This window comes from Microtus oregoni, unplaced genomic scaffold (assembly GCF_018167655.1).
Source record: "Microtus oregoni isolate MIOR12 unplaced genomic scaffold, Mior012 000002F_ref0000024, whole genome shotgun sequence".
In the NCBI taxonomy this organism is placed as follows: Eukaryota; Metazoa; Chordata; class Mammalia; order Rodentia; family Cricetidae; genus Microtus; species Microtus oregoni.
In genome coordinates this window covers 81,540,195-81,561,209 of record NW_024543061.1, presented here as the reverse complement: position 1 = coordinate 81,561,209, position 21,015 = coordinate 81,540,195, and the positions used below count along the sequence as shown (strand labels likewise).

At 39.7% G+C, this 21,015-nt stretch overlaps 1 pseudogene; it reads left to right on the top strand.

Moving 5' to 3' along the window:
• LOC121437141 overlaps window positions 1-21,015 on the top strand; it is a 53,369-nt pseudogene that overhangs the window by 11,496 nt on the left and 20,858 nt on the right.

Sequence of the window (21,015 nt, the reverse complement as noted above, 5' to 3'; positions counted from 1 at the left end):
TTTAATCAGGAATAAGTAAGAGTTAGACCTCAGGACCCAATTGTGTTTAGGACATTTATGGACATCCACTGATCAATCCAAAGGAGAGAGTACTTTGTCTAATTCCCTGAAAACACCAAGTCAAGCTTCCCTACATAGTGTCAGTTTATTTAGCTTAAAACAAATGTAGAAGGTGCATGCAATTACTCAATGCTTTCACCTTTGACCTTTCCAGTCCATTTGGCCTTGTTTATGTTATTCCAGTGCTCATCAATTGTTGGAGCATTATGTTGATAGTAAAACATAAAATGTATAGGAAAAATATGTTTACTATTCAGGTAAATATTTATTTTCTACAAAGTAATTGAGCCTGTGGAGAATTTAAACATCCATCAATATTTTCTTGGTATTATACCAATACAACATGAATTTTTAGAGACATAAGCACATTTATGCTTCTTTTTCCATCCTCAAAGTTGTTTGGAAATTATGCAGTGTACATATTAGCTAACTGGGTCTACTATTTGGTGGAAAACTGAGTCCCTTGAGGTGAGCAAAATCCTAGTTTTTACTGCTTGTTTATTTTTTTTTTGGTGTAAATTCTTAAAATCAATGAGTTGTCACTAAACACTGAATTGGGAAGAGTTGTAAAGTCATCTCTCCTGTAAAGTGGTAATTAGCATAGATAAGTATTTCAAACTATGAAATAGAGGTGACTCAATGATTCATAGTTAACACAGTTATCTAAGTTACGTGATGGTCATCATAGGTTTTTGGCCTCAAGAAACAAAGACAAATTTGAATTAACTGTCAGTAACACTTGACTGTCAAAATGCTCATGTAATTTTCTGTTGTTTTAATGTAGACTGTGAAAAAGAAATTAAATCCTTAATGTGGATATATGTAATGGTAGGAAATCTTATTTGAGGAATTGGTGAAACTGCCATCATACCCTTGGGCATTTCCTACATAGAAGATTTGCCAAACCTGAAAACTCTCCTTTATACATTGGTAAGTTTGAAAATCAGACTTGGAATCATTTTTAACAAAGCTAGTTCTGGGATGGTTGAAAACAGTTATTTGAATACCTGTGGTTTCCAGAACCATGAACAGAGTGCTACGGCACCATTGGCTGTAAAATTGTTCAGTGGGGGAATTAAGCAGCAGTTCCAGACAAGCAGGTCCAGCAAGCAGCTTCTAACATTGGAGATCCTTCTTATCTGCTGATCCTACAGCCCTCTGATGCTGCCACACTAACTCTAAACCCTTAGAGATTCACCAATATTTACTGGAAAATGTTCTAGGATACATTTATTTCTATTTTTCTGCTTAATTTATTATTCTTTCATCTATAAGTTATTACAAACTCATAATTGGTGGTTTTATGTCTTTAGTATTTTAAAATAGCTTTACTTTTTTTCGTTTCAATAATTTTATTGAAAGGTGCATTCCTTAGTTCAAAACATAATGGTAGTTGGCTAGTTTACTTCTGTCCACTCAAAATCAGCATTCAGGAAGAACTGAAAAGGTAACCATGAAACATGGTTTACAAAGGTTAAGGATAAAATACTCCCTTTCTTTGGTTTATTTTCCATTAGTCATTACCCATTACATGTCAAAATGGTTACAGTCACGCTGGGTGGACTCAGGCTGCAGTGAGGAGCAGCTACAATTTAACAGTGTAGATCTTACATTCAAGGACAACCTTGGTGGTTTTACAGAGTGCCTCCCTTAAGACACAGTAAACGTTTTCCAAATTTTCTCTAACCTAAAGAAGCTAAATAAGAAGGTGAACCCAAGGAAAAACATATAGTTATCCTCTTGCCTATGGGAAGTAGACAAAATTACTGGGGAGAAAAGTGGGATCTTGGGAGTGCGGTGGGTTGGGGGTAAGGGGAGATGGGGAGAGAAAAGTGAGAAGGGGAGGATGGGGGGAACTTGGGGAAACAGAATGATTGGGATAAAGGAAGGCAGGATAGGGGAGCACGGAAGCACAATTCTTAGTTAAGGGAGCCACCTTAGGGTTGGCAAGAGACTTGAACCTAGAGTGGCTCCCAGGAGCCCAAGGCGATGTACCCAGTTAGTTCCTTGGGCAGCTGAGGATAGGGGACCTGAAATGACCCTATCCTAGAGCAATACTGACGAATATCTTGCATATCACCATAGAACCTTCATCTGGTGATGGATGGAGATAGAGACAGAGACCCACACTGGAGCACTGGACTGAGCTCCCAAGGTCCCAATGAGGAGCAGAAGGAGGGAGAACATGAGCAAGGAAGTTGGGACCACAAGGGGTGCACCCACCCACTGAGACAGTGGGGCTGATCTATTGGGAGCTCACCAAGGCCAGCTGGACTATGACAGAAAAAGCATGGGATAAAACCGGACTCTCTGAACATGGCGAACAATGAGGGCTGATGAGAAGCCAAGGACAATGGCACGGGGTTTTGATCCTACTTCATGTTCTGGCTGTGTGGGAGCCGAGCCAGTTTGGATGTTCACCTTCCTAGACATGGACAGAGCGGGGAGGACCTTGGACTTTCCACAGGGCAGGGAACCCTGACTGGTCTTTGGACTGGAGAGGGAGGGGGAGAGGAGTGGGGGAGGGGGAGAAGGGTGGGAGGAGGGGGAGGTAAATGGGAGGCTGGGAGGAGGGGGAAACTTTTTTTGTTTCCTTTTTCTCAATAAAAAAAATAAAAAAATAGCTCTCTCTCTCTCTCTCTCTCTCTCTCTCTCTCTCTCTCTCTCTCTCTCTCTGTATGCCTGTGTGTGTATGCGTGTATGTGAGTGTGTGTGCATTTTCTTGTTGCCAAGTAATGGAAAATTCTTTCTTTAGGCCTTTACTATTGACATGATGCTTCTTATGAAATTCCGAGGCCTGCAACACACTTCCAATCAATAATTGATCAATCTCAGCATTGCCTTGGGCTAGAGGACCAGGCAGACCTGTATGGGACCGGATGTGTGTTATGTACATCGGACAAAGCCTGTTCCTGATTATGTCTTGTACCTGGATAAACAATGAAGTCAACTCTGTGTCATCTGGTATAAATTCAGCGGTTTCAATATGCAAGATAACTCTTTCTGCATATTGTGAATCTGTAACTATATTAAGAGGTTCTTTAAAATCCCTTAGCACCATAAGAATGGCATATAATTCTGCCTTCTGGACAGAATTATAAGGGCTTTGTTCCACCTTACTCAATTCATCTGACTTGTAACCTGCTTTCCCTGATTTATTTGCATCAGTATAGAACGTACGGGCTCCAGTTATTGGAGCATCACGTACAATTCTAGGAAGAATCCAAGAAGTTCTTTTTATGAGATTAAGTCTATTACTTTTGGGATAGTTGCTATTAATTTCTCCCAAAAAGTTAGCACAAGCTCTTTGCCACGGTTCATTGTCTTCCCATAACTTTTTTATTTCTTCAGTAGTAAAAGGCACTATAATTTCTGCTGGGTCTATACCTGCTAGTTGACGAAGTCTCAGCTTACCTTTTATAATTAATTCAGAGACCTTTTCCACATAAGTTTTTAATTTTTTACTTGGTTTATTAGGTATAAATATCCACTCTAAAATAATATCTTCCCTCTGCATTAGAATCCCTGTAGGAGAAATTCTGGAAGGCAATATGACTAGGATGCAGCTAAGATTTGGGTTCACCCTATCCACATGTGCCTCCTGTAATTTTTCCTCAATCATTGTCAGTTCCTTTTCTGCTTCAGCTGTCAGTTCTCTTGGACTATTCAAATCTTTATCACCATCTAAGGTTTTGTTTAAATGAACTATTAGATCAGGTGTTATCCCAACAGCTGGTCGTAGACTGGAAATGTCTCCTAACAATCTTTGGAAGTCATTAAGAGTCTTTAACCGGTCTCTCCTAATTTGTGCCTTTTGCATTTTAATTTTCTCTAACCCTATTCTGTAACCTAGGTAATTAATAGAATTTCCTCTTTGAATCTTTTCAGGGGCAATTTGTAATCCCCACCTAGGCAAGACTTTCTTTACTTCTTCAAACATCCTTTCTAAAGTATCTTTATTTGAATCAGATAATAAGATGTCATCCATGTAATGATAAATGATGGACTTGGGGAATTGTTTACGAATTATTTCCAATGGCTTACTTACAAAATATTGGCACAGTGTAGGACTATTGAGCATACCCTGTGGGAAGACAGTCCATTGATATCTCCTATTAGGCTGAGAATTTTTGTAAGTAGGCACTGTGAAGGCAAATTTTTCTCTATCCTTTTTTTGTAACGGTATAGTGAAAAAACAATCTTTCAAATCAATAACTATAAGAGGCCATCCTTTTGGTAACAGAGAAGGCAAAGGAATTCCAGATTGTAGTGGGCCCATAGGTTGAATTACTTTGTTGACAGCTCTTAGATCTGTCACCATTCTCCATTTACCAGTTTTCTTTTTTACAACAAACACAGGAGAATTCCAAGGGCTGGTTGATTCTTCAATATGGTGAGCATCTAGTTGCTCTTGCACCAGCTGTTCCAATGCCTGTAGTTTATCTTCAGCTAGAGGCCATTGTTTGGTCCATATTGGCTTCTCAGTTAGCCATTTTAAAGGTAGGGCCGTTGGTACCTCTAAAGGTTTGGTATTTGCTGTATGTTATTGTACAGCCTGAATGGCTGGTGACCTTTTTCCATAATACCTCATCATATCCTTCCCAGAATTATGAGTTCCTGGAAATACAGGAATGTTAATCTGGGTATTCCATTGCTGTAGCAGGTCACGGCCCCATAAATTTATGGCAATATTGGCTATATATGGCCTTAGTCTTCCTATTTGCCCTTCGGGCCCTATGCATTCAACCCATCTTGTGCTTTGTCTTACACGAGATAGGGTTCCAATTCCCAGGAACTGAACATCTACCTCTTGAAGAGGCCAATTCGGATGCCAAGATTCTGGGGTAATGATACTTACATCCGCACCTGTGTCTAATAAGCCTTTAATAAAAGTGCCATTTATACAGACTCTTAGCTTTGGTCTTTGATCATTAATAGAAGTCTGCCAAAATATACGTTTACTCTGTCCTATTGGGTTTTTTGACTCATCCTCCACACGTAATTCTTCATTTAGACCAGTATTACTTTTTACAGCAGAAATTGGAGCTTTTAATTTTCTTGGTGAGGCACGTTCTCCACTGTGACTGGGAATGACTGGGCCACTGTTGGCTTGGGGGCCTGCGAGAGGCCCCCCAAGGGGTTTCCCGATGATATCGGATTGCCCCGTCTGTCTGTTGTTGACCTACATTCGTTGGACCAATGCCTGCCTTTACCGCATCTCCTACATATACCTGAAGGCCGAGGTCTCCTATTTTTGTCATTCCCAGAAGAGATATTATTCCTAGAAATTCTTTGCCTGCAATTCCTTTGCAAATGTCCTAATTTACCACAATTAAAACACCTGGCAGTTTGATGTCTCCTCATTGCTTTGGAAATCGCTTCTCCTACCCAAGATTCATCATTATAGCTAAACGTCTCAACATTCATCGTATGCTGAATCCATTCATCCATAGGTGCTGATCTAGACTTTAAAGGCCCAATTATCTTTTTGCATTCTATGTTTGCATTCTCAAAAGCTAGAGATTCAAGAAGTATTCATCTAGCTTCTGGGTCTGCTACCCCTATGTCCAGAGCCTTAATTAATCTTTGCAAAAAGTCAATAAAGGGTTCTCTCTGTCCCTGCCTAATTCTGGTATATGATTCAACCCTTTTTGCTGGATCTTGTATCCTATTCCAAGCATTTAAAGCTGCTTGGTGACATAGACACAGTACTTCATCGTCATAAAGAGCTTGGACCTGTGGATCAGCATATTCTCCTGCACCAAGAATTTGATCTTGGGAAACCTCAATACCTTTTGCTCTTCCTTTCTGTTCCATATGTTTGGATTCTTCTCTGAAATAAATTCCAAACATCAAGGAAGGTCCATTATCTAAAACTGCAGACACTAACTGATGGAAATCATGGGGAGTAGCTCTAGCATTAGAAGCCCAAGTCCTTATCATTTCCTTTACATATGCATTGTGCAAGCCAAAATTAACAACAGCTTGCTTAATTTCTTTCAGATCATTCATTGCTATTGGCGTCCATCTAGCTTCTCTGACTCCCTTTGAGCCTTTAGAAGTTGATGCTTTTTCAGAATTAAGTATAGGGTATGTCGCTAGAACCCTGGGTAAGCCAGTTCTAATAGCTGGTGGAGGCCTTGTATCCTGTCCTTGTGCCTCCTTCCTCTGTTCACCAGCTGCAATAATTTTCCCAATCTTTTCAAATCTTTTTATCATTGTCTCTCTTAAATCCTGAATCTCCTGACCTGTATATATTTCCAGTGATTTCACTGAGGTATCAATTTTTTGGTCCCCATTCTGCACCTGTGATTCCAAAGCTTTAATTTTTTCCTTCAAAGATAACATGTCCTCCTTAAACTTTTCTTGTATATCATGTAGATTCCCATCTTGGAGGTACATTCTGTCTGTTACCTTATCAAAACTTTGTGATAAAGTCTGAACGTCAAATTCAACAGCCTGAACCCTTTCAGGTAACTTTCTAATACCCTTGGATATGGAATCAATTTTGTCTGTCATAGTATCCACTTGTTCAGATAACCTCTGATTTTCAATAATTTTAATCCTGTCAATTAGTTGTTCATTATTAGTTCGTAAAGATTCTATCATTCTTAGGAGTGCCATATTCTTCTGTTCATTATTAGTTTGTAAAGATTCTATCATTTTTAGGAGTGCCATATTCTTCCTTAATGATAGAATATGGAAAAGAAAACTGAAGGCTAGTAACAAGCAAATTAAGGTATCCCCATAATCATATAAACCTTGTATGATGTAATTCATTGTATTAGTAAATATAAATTTACTATTCCATTGTATTAGTGAAAACAAAGCAGTAAAATTTGCGTTAGAAACAAAAACTGCAATATTACCTATTATCCAGCAGGTGGCGCTGTTGCAGAGTCGCGGTGAAAACATGGTCCTGTTTCAGTGCCTTAGTAGATGTTAAAAACTGGAAAATGCAAGTTTCTCAACAAAGTAAATGTAATTAAATCAATTCCTGAGACGGAACCAGAAACCCAGAATCCAGGGGTAGAGAAGAGCAATCTGGAAGCCGCTTATGCCTCCACGTGACAGAGTCACCCTGAGGGGTTGCAGCTTTCAGCAACCACGTGCTCTGGTTCGTGCCACTTAAGAGCCGTACTTGCAAGGGAGATTTAAAAATTACTCAGAAAAGAGCAAACCACGCGGCCAGAGACTATGCGGGCCTGTGGGGTTTAAATCCACGTGGGGAGTCCAAGGCCGCTGGCGGCTGAGGAAGGGGAGGGCTCCCGCCAAGCCGAACTAGAGCCTGCCAAGCCCGCGGCCGCCAAGCTGAACTTGCGCCCGCCAAGCCCGCAGCCGCCAAGCGGAACTTGGGGCCGCCAAGCCGAACTCCTGGCTGCGAGTGGGGAAAGGAGAGGTTCTAAAACCAAACGTTGGGCGCCAAAATGAAGGTGTAAGTCACAAACAATGCCACACCAATTCGGGGTTATGATTATTAGGGTGGTATTTATTTAAAGGGGAAAAAACTTACAGATCACTGTCCCAGGCAACAGCCCTCTTCGCAACCAGGAAAGGAGTCTAGTCGCAGGCGGAGCAGGAAGTGAAGAGAGCGAGGAGAGGGAAGTGGCCGCTTTTTTAAAGGGAGAGAAACCACGCCCCAGTGGGCTGGTACCTCAGCGGTGATAGGCTGGAGGAGTGGGAGGACCTCCCGCAACATTAGTCTATAACTTTGTATATAGAGATATTTTTCAATTAGTATACACAATTACTTAAAATAAATGAACAAAAAAGTGCATAAGAGAAGACAGGAATGAGGTTAGAATTAATCAAGATTAATTCAATTAAAAATAGCATCACTCTTTGGAGACTTATTAATTTGGCAATAATCTTTTCTTGTAAAAGTAGTTATTCTTTTTAGAGACCTTCACAGCTATTTAAGGAAAATAATACAGGAACTTTCATGCAATAAATTTTTAGAGTTTGGATCTCTTTCTCAAAATTCTAGAGACAAATTACATATAAATATGTAAAATATATTTATATAATAACTCTATTGATGTGACTAAGAGTCATGACTCATGTACCTTGGAACACATATATCCTAGTTCTATAAATCAATGTCTATTTAAGTATATAAATATTATATATGAATGCTTAAATATAATCAATTAAGTATAAACAAAAATTATAAATATAGATGCATTGTGACTCTGTAGCAAGATATATGGAGGCCAAATGTTAAAATTGAGAGTTGTCTATGGCAGATAATAAGTTAAATCAAGAATAAATGGCATTGCCTTAGGAAGACATGTATGTACTGAGAATTCATAGAGCAGCCACACTGGCAGATTCTTCTCCCTAGTGGGTAGAGTGAGAGGAAGAAAAAAGTCAAACAGTTTCTCCATGGGAGTTAAGTGAACAATAAAAAAGTTTGGAGAAGGTGTTAGGAGGAAGCAGACAGATGACGAGTTGGCCAACAATGTCAAATAAGTTATGAGAATAAAATCAAAACTGGAAAAAGTGATCCATGATGGAGGTCACTGATGCCAAGAAAGTATCTTAGAATCAGGAAACACCTGAGCACAATTAGAGTTGAGGAGTCGAGGAGCACGGTGAAAGGTAGGAAGGAAGAATGGAGTTTGGAGATCTTATAAAAATCATTAGCTCTAGGGCATCAAGTAGCAGGGAGTGTTTGACAGAACATAAAAAGGCAGAAGAGTTTGGTATTGAGAGGTCAGTCAAACATAGGAGGACTAACATTTAGAACCTCAAAAAAAGAAGAAAACCAAAGTGTAAAGTATGGAAATGTAGAGAAGCTAAAGTTCATATCTGTTTTTTTTTTAATTTATTTTAAATTATTAATTTATCTATTTTTAATTAAAAATTTCCACCTCCTCACCCCTCCCATTTCCCTCCTCCTCCGCCAACCCCCTCCCCCTCCCCCTCCAGTCCAAAGGGCAGTCAGGGTTCCCTGCCCTGTGGGAAGTCCAAGGTCAATACCCAGTGCCATTGTCCTTGGCTTCTCAGCCAGCCCTCCTTGCCAGCCAAGTTCAGAGTCGGGTTTGATCAAATGCTCCATCAGTCCCAGTCCAGCTGGCTTGGTGAGCTCCCATTAGATTAGCCCCACCATCTCAGTGGGTGGGCGCACCCCTCATGGTCCTGACTTCCTTGCTCATGTTCTCCCTCCTTCTGCTCCTCAATGGACCTTAGGAGCTTAGTCCAGTGTTTCAATGTGGGTCTCTGTCTCTAGCTTCATTTATTGCCAGATGAAGTTCTATGGTGATAGGCAAGATATTCATCAGTATGGCTATAGGATAGGGCCATTTCAACTCCCTCTCAAGAATCTAGCTGGGGACATCTCCATGGACACCTAAAAACACCTCTAGAGTCAAGTCTCTCGCCAACCCTAAAATGGCTCCCTTAATTAAGATATGTACTTCCCTACTCCCATATCCACCCTTCCTCCATCCCAACCATCCCATTTCCCCAAGCTCTCCCCATCTTCCCCTTCTCACTTTTTACTCCCCATCTCCCCTTACCCCCACCCTACCCCAACCCCCAAGTTTCCAATTTTTGGCTGGAAATCTTGTCTCCTTCCAATATCCAAGAGGATAACTACATGTTTTTCTTTGGGTTCACCTTCTTATTTAGCTTCTCTAGGAACATGAATTATAGGCTCAATGTCCTTTATTTATGGCTAGAATTTACTTATGAGTAAGCACATACCATATTCATCTTTTGGGGTCTGGGTTACCTCACTCAGGATAGTGTTTTCTATTTCCATCCATTTGCATGCAAAATTCAAGATGTCATTGTTTTTACCACCGAGAAGTACCCTAATGCATACATATTCAACACTTTCTTTATCCATTCTTCCATTGAGGGGCATCTAGTTTGTTTCCAGGTTCTGTCTATTACAAATAATGCTGCTTTGTACATAGTTGAACAAATGCTTTTGTAGTATGATAGAGCATCTCTTGGGTATATTCCCAAAAGTGGTATTGCTGGATCCTGGGGTAGGTTATCCCGAATTTCTAAGAAACCACCACACTGATTTTCAAAGTGGTTGCACAAGTTTGCATTCCCACCAGCAATCGATGAGTGTTCCCCGTACTCCACATCCTCTCCAGCAAAGGCTATCATTGGTGTTTTTGATTTTAGCCATTCTGACAGGTGTAAGATGGTATCTCAGAGTTGTTTTGATTTGCATTTCCCTGATAGCTAAGGAGGATGAGCATGACCTTAAGTGTCTTTTGGCCATTTGAATTTCTTCTATTGAGAACTCTCTGTTCAGTTCAGTGCCCCATTTTTTAATTGGGTTAATTAGCATTTTAAAGTCTAGTTTCTTGAGTTCTTTATATATTTTGAAGATCAGACCTTTGTCTGTGGTAGGGTTGGTGAAGATCTTCTCCCATTCAGTGGGTTGCCTTTTTGTCTTAATGACAGTGTTCTTTGCTTTACAAAAGCTTCTCAGTTTTAGGAGGTCCCATTTATTCAATGTTGCCCTTATTGTCTGTGCTACTGGGGTTATAGGTAGGAAGTGGGCTCCTGTGCCCATGTGTTGAAGACTACTTCCCACTTTCTCTTCTATCAGGTTCTGTGTATTCAGATTGATATTGAGGTCTTTAATCCATTTAGACTTGAATTTTGTACATGGTGATAAACGTGGATCTATTTTCATTCTTCTACAGGTTGACATCCAGTTATACCAGCACCATTTGTTGAAGATGCTTTCTTTCTTCCATTGTATACTTTTAGTTCCATTGTCAAAAATCAGGTGTTCATAGGTTTGTGGGTTAATATCTGGGTCATCTACTCAATTCCATTGGTCAACATCTCTGTTTTTATGCCAATTCCAAGCTGTTTTCATTACTGTAGCTCTGTAATAGAGTTTGAAGTCAGGGATGGTAATGCCTCCAGAAATTCTTTTATTGTATAAGATTGTTTTGGCGCTCCTGGGTTTTTTGTTTTTCCATATAAAGTTGATTATTGTTCTCTCAATGTCTGTGAAGAATTTCGTTGGAATTTTGATGGGGATTGCATTGGATCTATAGATTGCTTTTGGAAGAATTGCCATTTTACTATGTTGATCCTCCCAATCCAAGAGCATGGGAGATCCTTCCATTTTCTGTTATCCTCCTCAATTTCTTTCTTCAAAGACTTAAAGTTCTTGTCAAATAGATCTTTCACTTCCATGGTTAGAGTTACTCCAAGATATTTTATGCTATTTGTGGCTATCGTGAAAGGTGATGTTTCTCTAATTTCTCTATCTGCTTCTTTATCCTTTATGTATAGTAGGGCAACTAATTTTTTGGAGTTGATCTTGTATCCTTTTCCTTTAATTTATTTTTTTTGTTGAAAAAATTTCTGCCTCCTCCCCACCTCCCATTTCTTTCCCCCTCCTCTTTCTCCTCTCCCCCTCCCCCCTCTCATCTTCCCCTCTCCCCACTCCTCTTCCCCTTCCCCGATTCCATTTCCCCTCCATCTCTAGTGTGAAGAGAAGTTAGGATTCCTGCCCTGTGGGAAGTCCATCCTGCCATGTTACTAAAGGTGTTTATCAGCTGTAGGAGTTCTTTGGTAGAGTTTTTGGGGACGCTTATGTATACTATCATATCATCTACTAATAACGAAAGTTTGACTTCTTCCTTTCCAATTTGAATCCCCTTGATCTTCTTATGCTTTCTTATTGTTATTGCTAGAAAATCAAGCACTATATTGAAGAGGTATGGAGAGAGTGGACAACCTAGTCTTGTTCCTGATTTTAGTGGGATGGCTTTGAGTTTCTCTCCATTTATTTTAATGTTAGCTGTCGGTTTGCTGTTATATTGCTTTTATTTATTATATTTAGGAATGAAACTTGTATCCTTAATCTCACCAAGACCTTTATCATAAAGGGGTGTTGAATTTGTCAAATGCTTTTTCAGTGTCTAATGAAATGATCATATGGTTTTTTTCTTTCAGTTTATTTATATGATGGATTACATTATAGATTTTCATATGTTGAACTACCTCTGCCTCTCTGGGATAAAGCCTACTTTATCATAATGTATAATATTTTGGATGTGTTTTTTGATTCGGTTTGCCAGTATTTTATTGAGAATTTTTGCATCAATGTTCATGAGTGAGATTGGTCTGTATTCTCTTTCTTTGTTAAGTCTTTGTGTGGTTTTGGTATCAGGGTGGACTGTAGCTTCAAAATATGAGTTGGCAATGACTCTTCTGTAGTAATATGGGGCGGCAGGGCTGCGTCCCCCACACCCGGCCGCGCACATGGCTAGCTTATGCTCCGAAATAACAACACACAAACTGTATTCTTTTAATCACTGCTTGGCCCTTCTGCCCTAGCCCTTACTGGCTAATTCTGATATCCCGATCAACCCATCTCTAATAATCAGTGAGCACCGGTCTTACTGGGAAGATTCTAGCCTAGTCCATCCTGGGTCGAGCTTCATGGCGTGTGTCTGCCTGGGAGCTGGGAGTATGGCATCTCCCTGAGGCGCCTGCTCCCGAGAGCAGAGCGGTGGAGTCTCTGACCTCACTTCCTCTTCCTCCCAGCGTCCTGTTCTGTTTACTCCTCCCACCTATCCTCTAACCAATAAAATGGGCCAGGGCAGTGCCTTTATTAGCCAATGACCTTCCTCCATCATTTCCCCTTTTTTGGTTTAAACAAAAACAAAGGCTTAAACATAGCAAAATTACATATAACAAAACAGTTATCAAGTAAAAGTTACAATAATCTTTATCATAACTAAGGAAAACTATACCTACCTATTCATTCTTCAACTCCATCAAAGACTCCAGAAGGATATAATACTACCTAAGTAAACAAGAAATAAGAAAACTCTAGAAATGACAGAGACATCTTGCTGCCTGGACAGTCACCCAAAGTTCTTTTGTATGGTTGGGGCATCCATCTTTAGCCTTCAGGCCCATAGTATCCAGCAGACATTTTCATGAAGCAGGAAATTTCAAAGACAGTTCAGTCACTATCTGCTGTGTCCTGCAGAATGTCTCGCAGACTCTTTCATGAGTCATGAACCCCAAAAGACCGTCTCACCTTTAGGCAAGTTCAGCAGTCCTCTCTCTGAGGGTTCTCTGTGTCCATTTTATGCAACAGTCCAGGCAAGAGCAGTTTCTTGCCCAAATGGCTATCCAACTCCATAAGGATCCTCTTCGATGCCCATCTTCCTCTCGAAGTAGATTGGTGCCACCAGGAGCAGATATGTCTCATTGTCATGAAAAGTCCTAAGTTATTAAAACATTAAATGCCATATTCTGCAGTCTTTGAAAGATATGAAGAATGTCTATCTAACTGAAATGTATCTCTATATATCTAGAAAATCTAACTAACATGACTACAAGCTTGACTATTATTGATGATTAACCATTAACCTATATTTCTTAATTATACATTACATTTTAAATGAACTACACAATCACAATACCTTAATCAAGATCAGAAATACATATACATATAACAAAATTGACTGTAAAATCCACACCAATGTAAATTACTCATACCTATATCATTTCCCCCTTTAAATGTAAAAGAACATTTACAAACAATATTTTGGGAACATGGGCGCAGTTTTTTCTCTCCAAACTGCTTCCTGCTGAATGGGGGCGCTGTTAATCAGATCATTTAGGGTGTAACCTGTGTGCCAGGTTTATCTCAGTTGCCAGTTGAGTGAAGTAATTTTTTGAGGGTGTTCACAGGAACTTTTCGGGAGGTCGTGGTCTATCATACCATATCAGGATAGATGCAATCCATAGGGTCTGGTCCTCTGTGAAAACAAAAGAAGACCCTTTCCAAAGCATCATATCCTTAGACCCAAATTCTGAAGTCATACCCTCATGATATCCGTTCTGGTTACACTTGGCAGTCCATAGAATGAAATGTCTCTCTGTACTTAGCTCCTTTACAGTCAAAAATTTTAAAGAAAACACAATGTACATAATCCAGACTCTCTGTGAATTTTCCATTTTTACGTGGCTTATTTTTCTTTATTTCTTTTAATCTCTTAACTATCTGTACTCTGTCTCTTTAAAGACTTTACCTTTTTTTTTTTTAAACCATTAACTTTATTCTCTATATTCTTTTCTTCTCTCTCTCAAGCCTACGTACACTCATCCAATACCGTGGTCTTTTATGTCTGAATCTGTTTTATTGTGAATCTGTAACATTTTTTTACTATCCAGGAGCATTTCTTAAAATGTTAAGCAGTTCTTAAAAACTTAAGTTGCATCATGTACAACTGTGTCCTGCCCAGTTGAAACCTTAAATGCTCTGTTTTTATGGTAATTACGGTAGTTTCTGCCTGAGACCAGCACAGTTCAGCATGGCAGAGCTGAGCCAAGCCGCTCCTGCCTCAGAGCCATTTGGTGCCCCTGAGCCACACACAGTTCCAGGCACACAGCAGTCCACATTGCCATCAAGCAAGCCGTAGAGCTTTACTCCAAATGTTCCATTTAAAAGCTCTGTCTCCCACAGGAGCCAGATAGAGATCGTAATGGCGGCACAGCCCAGAAAGCCGGCATTTTAAAACAGCCAGTTTTTTCCTGCTGCTGAGTCAGGACAATTTCTCTCTGTGGCACGCCACCCACAAACAGCAAAAAGCTATCTCTTCCTTATTTTTAAGCCTTCTCAGGTTTTTAAGTGGATTTAGCCCATCACGTCGGGCGCCATTCTGTTGTATTACGGAGTGGCGGGCTGTGTCCCGCCACCCGGCTAGCTTTACCCAAAATAATTACACGGAAACTGTATTCTTTTAATCACTGCTTGGCCCTTCTGCCCTAGCCCTTACTGGCTAATTCTGATATCCCGATCAACCCATCTCTAATAATCAGTGAGCACCGGTCTTACCGGGAAGATTCTAGCCTAGTCCATCCTGGGTCGAGCTTCATGGCCTGTGTCTGCCTGGGAGCTGGGAGTAGGGCATCTCCCTGAGGCGCCTGCTCCCGAGAGCAGAGCGGTGGAGTCTCTGACCTCACTTCCTCTTCCTCCCAGCGTCCTGTTCTGTTTACTCCTCCCACCTATCCTCTAACCAATAAAATGGGCCAGGGCAGTGCCTTTATTAGCCAATGACCTTCCTCCATCACTCTTCTGTTTCTATTTTGTGAAACATATTAAGGAGTATAAATATCAGCTCTTCTCAGAAGTTCTGGTAGAATTCTGCACTAAAACTGTCAGGTCCAGGACTTTTTTTGGTAGGGAGGTTTCTGATGACAGCTTCTAATTCCTTGCAACTTACAGGTCTATTTAAACTTTTCACCTGTCTTGATTTAATTTTGGTATATGGTACTTATCTAAAAAAGTGTCCAATTCTTTCACATTTTCCAATTTTGTGGCATACAGGCTTTTGTAATAAGATCTAATGATTCTCTGAATTTCCTCTGTGTCTGTGGTTATGTCCCCCTTTTCATTTCTGATCTTGTTAATTTGCACGTCCTCTCTCTGCCATTTGATTAGTTTGGATAGGGGTTTTTCAATCTTGTTGATTTTCTCCAGGAACCAGCTTTTTGTTTCATTGATTCTTTGGATTGTTTTATGTGTTTTCATTTTTTGATTTCATCTCTCAGTTTTATTATTATCAGTCTTCTACTCCCCCTGGGCAAATCTGCTTCTTTTTTTTCTAGAGCTTTCAGATGTGCTGTTTAGTCTCTAATGTGTTCTTTCTCCATTTTCTTTATGTGGGCACATAGTGCTATAAACTTTCCTCTTAAAACTGCATTCATAGTGTCCCATAGGTTTGGGTATGATGTGTCTTTATTTTTATTGAATTCAAGGAAGACTTTAATTTTTTCTTTATTTCTTCCTTGACCCTGAGGTGGTTCCGTAGTTGACTGTTCAATCTCCATGAGTTTGAAGCTTTCTGGGGTTAGAATTGTTGTTGAATTCTAACTTTATTCCATGATGATCCGATAGTATACCAGTGGTTACTACAATTTCTTTGTATCTATGGATGTTTGCTTTGCTACCAATTATGAGATCAATATTTTAGAAGGTTCCATGTGATGCTGAGAAGAAGGTGTACTCTTTTCTCTTTGGGTGAAATGTTCTGTAGATGTCTATTAAGTCCATTTGGTTCATTACATCTGATAGTTCTCTTATTTTTCTGTTAAGTTTCTGTCTGGTTGACCTGTCCATTGGCGAGAGAGGAGTGTTGAAATCTCCTACTATTACAGTGTGGGGTTTGATGTATGCTTCGAGTTCTAGTAATGTTCTTTTACATATGAGGGTGCTTTTATATTAAGGCCATAGATATTCAGGATAGAGACTTCCTCCTCATGAGTATAAAGTGTTCATCTCTATCTCTTTGGATTGATTTTAATTTGAAATCAATCTTGTTAGATATTAGTATAGCCACACCCACTTGTTTCTTTTGTCCATTTGATTGGAAACCTTTTCCCATCCTTTTACTCTGAGGTAGTGTCTGTCTTTGAGTTTGAGTTGTGTTTCTTGTAAAGAACAGAATGTTGGATCCTGATTTCATATCCATTCTCTTAACCTGTGCCTTTTTATAGGTGAATTGAGTCCATTGATATTAAGTGATATTAATGACCAGTGGTTGTTAACTCCAGTTATTATTATTATTTGTTTTTTGGTGGTAGAGTTTGTGTGTTTCTCCTCTTTGAGCTGTGCTGGTGGTGCGATGTCAGATGCTTGTGTCATTATGGGTGTTGTTGGCTTCCTTGGTTTGTGATTTTCCTTCTAGTATTTTCTGTAAGGCTGGGTTTGTGGCAACGTATTGTTTAAATCTGTTTTTGTCCAGGAATATCTTGTTTTCTCCATTGATGGTGAATACAAGCTTTGCTGGGAATAGTAGTCTGGGCATGCATCCATGGTCTCTTAGTGTCTGCAGCACATCTATCCAAGACCTTCTGGCTTTCATGGTTTCCATTGAGAAGACAGGTATAATTCTGATAGGTTTCCCTTTATATGTTACTTGACCCTTTTCCTTTGCAGCTCTTAATATTTGTTCTTTATTCTGTATGTCTTGTGTTTTGATTATTATATGGTGAGGGGATGCTTTTTTTTATCCAGTCTATTTGGTGTTCTATATCCTTCTTGTACCTTCATAGGAATATCCTTTTTTAGGTACGGAAAGTTTTCTTCTATAATTTTGTTGAATATATTTTCTAGGCATTTGAGCTGTAATTCTTCTCCTTTTGCTACCCCTATTATTCTTAGGTTTTGTTTTTTCACGGTGCCCCAGATTTCCTGGATGTTTTGTGTTAAGAATTTATTGGATTTGTTTTGTTCTTTAATTAGTGAATTTATTTCCTCTTTAGTATCTTCAGTGTCTGAGATTCTTTCTTCTATCTCTTGTATTCTGTTGGTAATACTTGTCTCTGCAGTTCCTGTTTGTTTATCCAGATTTTCCATATCCAGCCTCCCTTGGTTTGTGTTTTCTTCATTACCTCCATTTCAGTTTTCAAGTCTTGAACTGTTTCCCTTACCTGTTTGATTGCTTTTTCTTGTTTTTCTTGGTTATCTTTGAGAGACTTATTCATTTCCTCTACCTTTTTGTTTGTCATCTCTATTTCTTTATGGCAGTTTTCACCTCCAGTTTAAGGTCCTCTATTATTTTCATACAGTTCCATTTAAAGTCAATTTCTTCTATTTCTTCTGGAGTAGGGTGTTCAATTCTTCTTGTTTCAGGATCCCTGGATTCTGGTGATGCCATGTTATCTTTCAGGTTGTTGAAGGAATTCTTGCATTGGCGCCTGTCCATCTCTTTCTTCAAATGGAGCTAGGAGAGTCTTGGTGTCTTGGTCCAATCTTTGCTGTGACTGACTCTCTGGGTGGATATCCTCAGTGCAGGAGCAGGAACTGTTCCTGTCTGGATGGAACTCCTCAGAACTGAAACAGGGATGCCTGGTAGCCTCCTCTGAATGGATAGCCTGAGTGCAAGAGCAGGATGCTTGCTGTTCCTGAGCCAAGGACCTTGCAGACAGTAGGGAAGGCTTGGGGGAGGCAGGGTCCTGTGTAACAAAGAAACCCCTGCAACAGGAGCTGTGGGAGGGGGCTGTGCTCTCTTCAGGGACAGGTTGCCCCGGGAGAGTACACACCTGTCTGGATGGAACTCCTCAGCACTGAAACAGGGATGCCTGGTAGCCCAAGGACACTGCACGCACTAAAGGGAGAACGTGGGGGCAGGGCAGGGTCGAGTAGAACACAGAAGACCCTGAAGCACAAGATGAAGGTGCCTGAACTCTCTTGAGGGGACCTACAGGCCTACCTGGCAGGCAGACACTCACCCTTTTGGATGGATAGCCTTAGTCCATATTTGGTTTTTCTGTGAGTTGGAATGGTTCAGAAAAGTTGGAAGATACTGTTAGTGGAATCAAAGAAACCAGGTGAAGTTGAAAGAGACAAAGAAAATGAAAATAATAATAAGAAAAGAAAGATGATCAGGAAAGCATCAAAGAGAAGTTCCATTATGAGAACACATTCTTTCTTTGGAAAGAAGTATTGAGTGAAGGTCTGTGGTGAAGACACTTTACAAGAACTCCATCACAGCACACACTGTTTTTGAGATGGTGCTAGTTTTATTCCTGTTTCTGTGAGGAAATACAACTTTGGAGAGAGGACTTGTAATATATTTGACTTATAATTCCATCTCAACAGAAAAGTCACAGTAGCAGGATTTTGAATCCACTGGTCACACCCAGAAGAGCAGAGATATTAAATCTATGCATGCTTATGTCTTTGCTTATATGGTTGTGCTCATCTCTTTTTCAACTCTTACACAGCTGTTGACTTCCTGCCTAGGGAATGCTGGTGCCCCATAGTGGGCTGGGTGTTCTCACATCAATTAACTTAATTAAGAGAGTCTTCTATGGACATGTCCACAGGTAAACCCAGTATAGACAATATCTCATTAAGACTCTCTTCTTGGGAGTTCTAAGTTGTATCAAGTTGACAATCAAAGATAACTATCAGAGTCCCTTTGAAAACAAGGCTATGGAAGCACCAAAAGGCACCTGCTAATGCCATGGCTTTGATGGGACTGTGTGTGATAGTGCAGGATTTGATCTAAACTCAGAATAAAAGAGAATTTGAAATGTGGCTTTAAGTAATAAAACTTTTGTGTCAGTCTGTTTTTATAACTTTAATAAACCCCTGATATAATTGTCGATAAATAGAAAGGATTAGTTTGTGTCTCTGGAAGTTTTTTTCTTTTTTTCTGTGCTGCTGGATTATGTGCTTTAGAAGCCTGGCATGAGGCAGCTCATTGTGACGGAAGGATGGGTGGAGTGAAACCATTCATCTTGAGGCTGAGAAACAAAAGAGAATGAAGAAAAGGTGATGATAATACTCCAGATGACCTGAAGACCCAGATCCATGCCCTGCCTCAGTAGGGTCCCATCAGACTCCAGTGCTGCGCCCTGAGAAAAAAAGTCTGTCACTCACGAGCTTCTGGGAAACATTCTATATTGAAACAATGGGAGTTTCCTTCTTAATATTATAGAAACCAGTGCATGTACATGTAACATATATGTACATATACATACAAAGCTTAATTTTTCATATGTTGAATATAAAAGAATATCTGAAGTAGTAGGGTATAACTCAGTTGTAGTACACTTATCTGTTGACAGAGGCGTCTGTCCTGCCTAGTTCTGCAGCCATTTGGTCCCAAAGAAACACACAAAGATTACATTAATTATAAACTGGTTGGCCTATTAACTCAGGCTTTTTATTAACTAACTCATACATCCTAAATTGCCCCATAATAATTCTTGTCTGTGTTAGCTATGAGGCTTGGTAAATTTTATCAGTGAGGCATTCTCATCTTGCTTCATCTTTGTTTGGGTGATTACTGCAGTCTGAACTTTTCGTCTTCTCCTATTCTGGTCAACCTACCTATATATCCTTCCTGGTCAATTCACCTTCTTGCCTAGCTACTGGCCAATCAGTGTTTTACTAAAGCAATGCAAGCGACAAATCTTTACAGGGTATAAGACCATTGTCCCACAGCACTTACAATTTTGCCAGATTTGATACCAAGCTCTAAAAAGGAAGGAAAAACATCTAATGTTAAAAATAATTCATTCTCAAGGCTTCTTTTATTGTACAAGCAAACTCTTTGTGTGGTTGTGTAACCTCCTATTTTTGTTTACTTCCAGGGATTTTAGAAGCAGAAAAGATTGTTGGCCCTTTTATTGGACTGTTGTTGGCTTCTTTTTGTGCAAACATCTATGTAGACATTTGGTCTGTGAATACAGGTAAAAATACATTTTATTTATATAGTATAGTCTGTATAGTGTAGGAGACTGCTCCAGGTTGCTATACTGCTGCCTCCTTTGATCCTTAGTTAGGCATATTATCACTGCTCACAGTCTGAAGATCTGAGAGGAGAAGAGGTAAGGATAAAATGTTACCTTCTAATCAAGAATCCACCATCCTCCCACCACATTGCAGCCACACCTTTGGTATCAGAGGATTTACTCACATAGATTTTTCTCAATGAGGCAGTCACTATGGATAATGAAAGAGATTTTCTGCTATGTCATAAGCACCAATTTAAAAGGTTTTATGTAGCAGATTCATTAACTGCTAGAAAATATATTTTACAGGGGGCCTAGCCTCCAGAAGGTTAGAGAAACTGCAGGGGAGCTATAGAGAAGGTGAACTATGGGACATATGCACAGACACCCATGGGCACTTTATATGAGGGCCAAAGCTTAGTTTTTTGTTTTTCTATCTGCTGGTTGCTCTGACTCAGTTCATGTCTGTTCAGTTCTTTTACCCTGTTTTTTACTCTTTTTTCAGTTGTTCTCCTGTTGTATCTTTCTTCCTGTTACACTTTTATTTATTCGATGATGTTTTCCTTCTCTTTCCTGATGCTTTTCCTTCTACGTGTCCCTTTCTCCTATGCCTTATGTTTTTGTTATCCATCTTATACCTCATAATAAAAAGGATATCCATGCAAGTAAAGATTACCTCACTAACCACATGTCACATAT